Source organism: Salvelinus sp. IW2-2015, linkage group LG1 (assembly GCF_002910315.2).
Source record: "Salvelinus sp. IW2-2015 linkage group LG1, ASM291031v2, whole genome shotgun sequence".
NCBI classification, from domain to species: Eukaryota; Metazoa; Chordata; class Actinopteri; order Salmoniformes; family Salmonidae; genus Salvelinus; species Salvelinus sp. IW2-2015.
In genome coordinates this window covers 6,283,849-6,289,409 of record NC_036838.1, presented here as the reverse complement: position 1 = coordinate 6,289,409, position 5,561 = coordinate 6,283,849, and the positions used below count along the sequence as shown (strand labels likewise).

Sequence of the window (5,561 nt, the reverse complement as noted above, 5' to 3'; positions counted from 1 at the left end):
TTTCAAAGGAAAAATGGATATCTCAACTGCGATTTGAACATTGCAAACCAAAAATGACCAGAAATTTTTTGAAACACTGTGGGCTATTTGTCCACTTTAACTTTTGTACGTGTTTTAGTAACTTTGATTAGCAGATGTGCAGTGTGACTTCTGTTAAAGGACACTCGTGAAAAAGTGTTCGGTCACGCAGAGAGAGGCGCGGCGAAGCGAGAGGGTTTACGCCGCGCAAAATCTGTACAGATAAGCAGATCATTAATATTGAAGCAAGTGAGGAGTGTTTTGTATGGGGGGGAAATAAGGATTGTTGTTGTAGCGATACAGAGATGCTGGCAGACTGATGGTCACAGTGCTGACTATGACTGACGGACAAGGTGCAGAGTTGTCTATTAAGCCTTCTCTAACACACCATTGACTGCACTGAACCGGAACAGCAGGATTTTTCAGCGGATTTATTCAGTTTGATTGACTATCTCTTAGTGCGGCTCAGCAACAAGCCCTCATCATCTGCAATTTTGTTTTGACGAATGCTCCCATCAAGATCTGTCAATTTCTTGGCTTGGGCTCCTATTGCTGGCACGAAATGTTACAAAGTGAAATAGTTTCAGCACAGGTCTGAATTGTTTTTGACAGGAAGAGTCACGCAACTGCTGTCATGTTTGTGACCTTGCAAGGTTCTGTGTGTGCAAGTTGATATAATGTTGGTAGGTCACCCCCCGCTAGATAGGCTTCTCTCATTCACTTGGCCAAACTAAAGATCGTTAGATATGCAGGTGATTATTGTGGATGGCTTACTATAGGTAAACATTGAGATATCACCCTTGCCACACACACACACACATCAGTGATAATCTCTTCTACGTCCGTCAGACCAGATTTTGTGTCTTCAGGTCTGGGTCTTCGAGTTCTGGTAAAGTTCAGGTGACCCAAGAGTTGACAGCAGTTAATTTCCAAGTTCAACTTCCTTTTTTCTCCATTACTGCTGAACTAGCTCTTATACCCACTAACTATATAGTCCACATTTCCCTTCCAAGTCTGTTATTGTCACATGTTTGTTTGGTCAACTCTGAGGTTGAATTCAGCTTTCACCAGCGGTCTCYGCTGAATGTGCAGTGCTATAGGTTTTTACTACACCTTTATGGTTTACGTTATCGACGACGACAAKCGAAATGTGTAGCMTCGCACCTCRAAGCTCTGCTCCTTTGACARATGACTACCAAGTCAGACGGGTGTAGTAGYGTAGCAGTAGCCCGACCATCCCCGGAGTCTTTCTGTGTCTTCCAGCCATCTCCAGTGGTGTGTTTCTGTCAGCCTGGCGGAGCCGCCAGCTATAGCACACCAGTCACCCGCTTCTCTTCCTCCATGGAGGCTGTCTGTCTCGCCCGGCCCAGCCCAGGGCCTCTGATCTGGGTGTTGTTTTAATAAGCTGGCCTGCGTCAGCTCCCAGGGTTTTACTAGATAGAGACGTGATGAAGGATGACTATATGAGGCGAGGGAGATTAGGAAATGTAATGAATGAAAGCTGCCCAAACTAGTACAAGAGCTGTCACTCACTGAAGGGTAACATTACGACACGTAGCCTATTCATCAGTAAATGGCCAAAAGTTTTGAGAATGACACAAATATTAATTTTCAAAGTCTGCTGCCTGGCCTCAGGTTTGTGTTATGATGGCAATTGTGCTAACTCCAGAATGTTTGAAGAGGTGATCAGATGAATTGCAACGGCCCTCTTTGCCATGCAAATGAACTGAATCCCCCAAAAATCATTTCCACTGCATTTCAGCCCTGCCACAAAAGGACCAGCTGACATGTCAGTGATTCTCTCGTTAACACAGGTGTGAGTGTGACGAGGACAAGGCTGGACGATCACTCTGTCATGCTGATTGAGTTTGAATAACAGACTCGAAGCTTCAAAAGGAGGTGGTGCTTGGAATCATTGTTCTTCCTCTGTCAATCATGGTTACCTGCAAGGAAACAGTGCCGTCATCATTGCTTTGCACAAAAAGGCTTCACAGGCAAGGATATTGCTGCCAGTAAGATTGCACCTAATAACCATTTATCGGATCATCAAGAACTTCAAGGAGAGCGGTTCATTGTTGTGAAGAAGGCTTCAGGGCGCCCAAGAAAGTCAGCAAGGCCAGGACCGTTCCTAAAGTTGATTCAGCTGTGGATCGGGACCCAGTACGAGCTCGCTCAGATGGAGCAGCGCGCAGAGGTGAGATGCATCTGGCAGACAGTGGCAAGTCGGTTGAGAGTGGCGTGCGGGACGGGAGGCCTGGTTGTTCAAGAAGGCAGAAAGAGAAGGTGCACTTCTCAGTCCAGAAAAACTCAGGCACAGACGATATTCTGCAAGGTACCGGGATTGGACTGCTGAGGACTGGATAAAGTCATTTTTGACGCAACAATGCCTTTTCCAGCATGATGGAGCACCTTGCCATAAGGCAAAATGTTAACTTAGTGTGCTCGGGGAACAAACACGATATTTTGGGTCCATGGCCAGGAAACTCCCCAGACCTTAATCCCATTGAGAACTTGTGGTCAATCCTCAAGAGGCAGGTGGACAAACAAAAAACCCACAATATTCTGACAAAATCCAAGCATTGATTATGCAGGAATGGGCTGCCATCAGTCAGGAATGTGGGCACAAGTTAATTGACAGCATGCCAGGGCGGAGTTGCAGAGGGGCTTGAAAAAGAGAGGTCAACACTGCAAATATTGACTCTTTGCATCAACTTTCATGTAATTGTCAATAAAAGCCTTGACCACTTATGAAATCTTATACTTCACTATTCATTCCATCTGAGAGAAAAATATCTAAAGACACTGAAGCAGCAAACTTGGTGAAAAATAATATTTGTGTCATTCTCAACGTTGGCCCGCTTGTGGCTGGTACTCAGTGTTGGTGCTCACAGAGGAAATGGCAATATGGAGTGTCGTTTGCGGGGGCGCTATTGCAGATTACATTGGTGTTTCTTTGATTGGCCATATTAGTCACTCTCCACTATCCTTCTATCGCTGCTAACAGTTTTTCTCTTTCTTGTCTCCGAGAAGGAGAGGTTGGTTTCCTCTGGTGCTTCCTCATTGGCTAGCTCCAGCGACGCAGCGACAAGCCATGTTCACCACGGACACAGCCATGGCAACCCCCGGTTGCCCACGGCAACGGCGGGGGTGGCTGGGGGCAGAGCAGGAAGAGGAGGCCCTGCGCAGGAAGCTCAAGTACTTCTTCATGAGCCCCTGTGACAAGTTCCACGCCAAGGGCCGCAAGCCCTTCAAACTGGGCCTGCAGCTGCTCAAGATTATCATTGTCACGGTGCAGGATACCACATATTTAGTTTCATATGCACCTTGAGTGTATGAACAATACCAAGCCTCATGGCAAAGCTCAGTTTTAGGCGGGACCAACATACTGAAATCCATAACAAACTGACACCTTGTTTCATATGTACCGTTCCTATTGGTGGATAGGTTGTCCGTGCATCTGACGCTTTTAAATAAGGACCGACAATCTTTACAACAGTAACTTCTAAATTTCCCTAAGAGCAAAAAGGGTTATGTTATAGTTGTGTATAACAGTCACTTTCCTTCAATAAAAACACTGAATCCCTACTTCCCTCCATCAGGCGTGTTTTTTGGCCTCAGCAACCAGATGGTGGTGACGTTCAAGGAGGAGAACACCATGTCCTTTAAAGCACATCTTCCTGAAGGACTATGACGAGAGGCTCCGACGACACGTTGGCCGTGTACACACAGAGCGACGTCTACGAACACATCTTCTACGCCGTAGACCAGGTAACAGTCACTAACGACCCCGGGTCATGTTCATTTAGGGCAGTGCAACAGAAAGATGTTTTTTAAAGGAAAATGTTAATGAGGGTTTTAGGAAGTCGCTCCGTTTGGTGGCTAATGTACACGACCCGGCATACAGACTGATATGTTAAACACTGTCCATGCAGCCAAAGAAGGACCACATCTCGTCCCCTCATATTTTCTCTTCTACTTTCAACTAAAAGCCTCCAACTCTTAGGCCCTAAGAGGCAGGGCCTTATTCTCCATCCTCGTACCCTTCCTCTCCCACGATGTAGTGGTGCTACCCGGAAGCACTGGTGGGCCCTATGCGTATGTCTATGGGGTCGGGGTGAACGGGAGTGCCCTCTCTCTCTGCCAGCAGTACTACAAGAAGGCAGCATCGATCGCGCAATGATACCTTCAACATTGACCCTCATGTTATCACAGGTACATAGATCTATTCCTTGCATTATGCCGAGGTCACCAACCCTGGTGGACTAGAGCACACCAGGTGTTGGTGCTTCCCAAGATGCGACTCGATGGAGTGGGAATGTAGGCCATTGGGACTCAGCTAAGATGTAGTTCTGGTGCCGCTTTAGAATTGCATCCTGATTCGGTCGTGCTTTTGAATGATATTAGTTGCTGCGTTGAAAAAAGGACGGGAGTGTGTGCCGGATTTGAACAAAAGCCTGCACGACTTGTGGCTTTCCAGGGCCAAGTTTAATGATTAACCATTGCTTTATGCCCTAGCCTTGTCTAGCCTGAACTTAAGTTATTTCATTTYCTACCCAAAGAGTTGCTAAGCTGCTTGTTTCCAGTACTATGTCATTCTTTCAGTAATAATTAATTGTAACTGTAAAAAAAAATGTTGGGACTAAACATGTGTAAGTACTGTATTGTTCCCCAATCATGTGACAGTAGTAGGAAGCCCCACTWCCTTATATGAGCTGACACKTGGRACAATACTACTGACTAAAAACACATTGAACAACAGAAATCACCTGGTATTGAAATGGCCTGCCCTTTTGACTCTTGACATGATCACCAGAACAGAATAACCATAGATATATAATTACTAGATCAGACATTTATTTCAGTGTAATGGTAATTCTATTTCAGTGTAATTCTATTTCTATAAGGAAAAACATTAACAGCCCCTGAAATGACTAACTTCTCTCTCTCTCTCTCGCTGTCCTGTTACTAGATTGTGTGGGGGTTAACCCTYTGTCAGTCCCTCGAGCGCCTTTCGGCAGTGACTACAAGAACTTGACCCTCAAGTTCCACAAGTAAGGCTTCATTTTTCAAATGTCTTTTCAAATGACTTCGGGCTCATGTTTTCTGTCGGTCTACAACTAAGATAGATGGGACATCCATCTTTGTGGTATCTAACTGTTAATTTTTTATCACTCTCACACACATCCAAACTGTTTACACACTACCTATAGCCCTGGGTTATGTTCATTAGATGCCAAACGGAAAACTAACACAAAAAAGGGAGGTTCTACCTGGACTTGTCCAATAAGAAACWTAMATTTTTGTTTTGTGTTGCAAAATGTTTRAAAACTTTTCTTTGCTTTCACTTTGACACAACCCTGATAYCCCTCTTGTTTTTTTTCTTTTCACTCTTTGTTGTCTAGACTCATAAACGTGACGATACAGTTCCAACTAAAGGCCATCAACATTCAGACCATCATCAACAACGAGATTCCTGACTGTTACACCTTCTTCATAACGGTGAGTCCCACCCCACTTCCCTCCCCCACCACTTCCTGCAAATG

The 5,561-nt window shown here is 45.2% G+C and overlaps 1 pseudogene; it reads left to right on the top strand.

Moving 5' to 3' along the window:
• Positions 1 to 3,091: 3,091 nt before the first annotated feature.
• The window catches only part of LOC111978804 (mucolipin-1-like), a 14,087-nt pseudogene continuing 11,617 nt past the window's right edge, over positions 3,092 to 5,561 (top strand).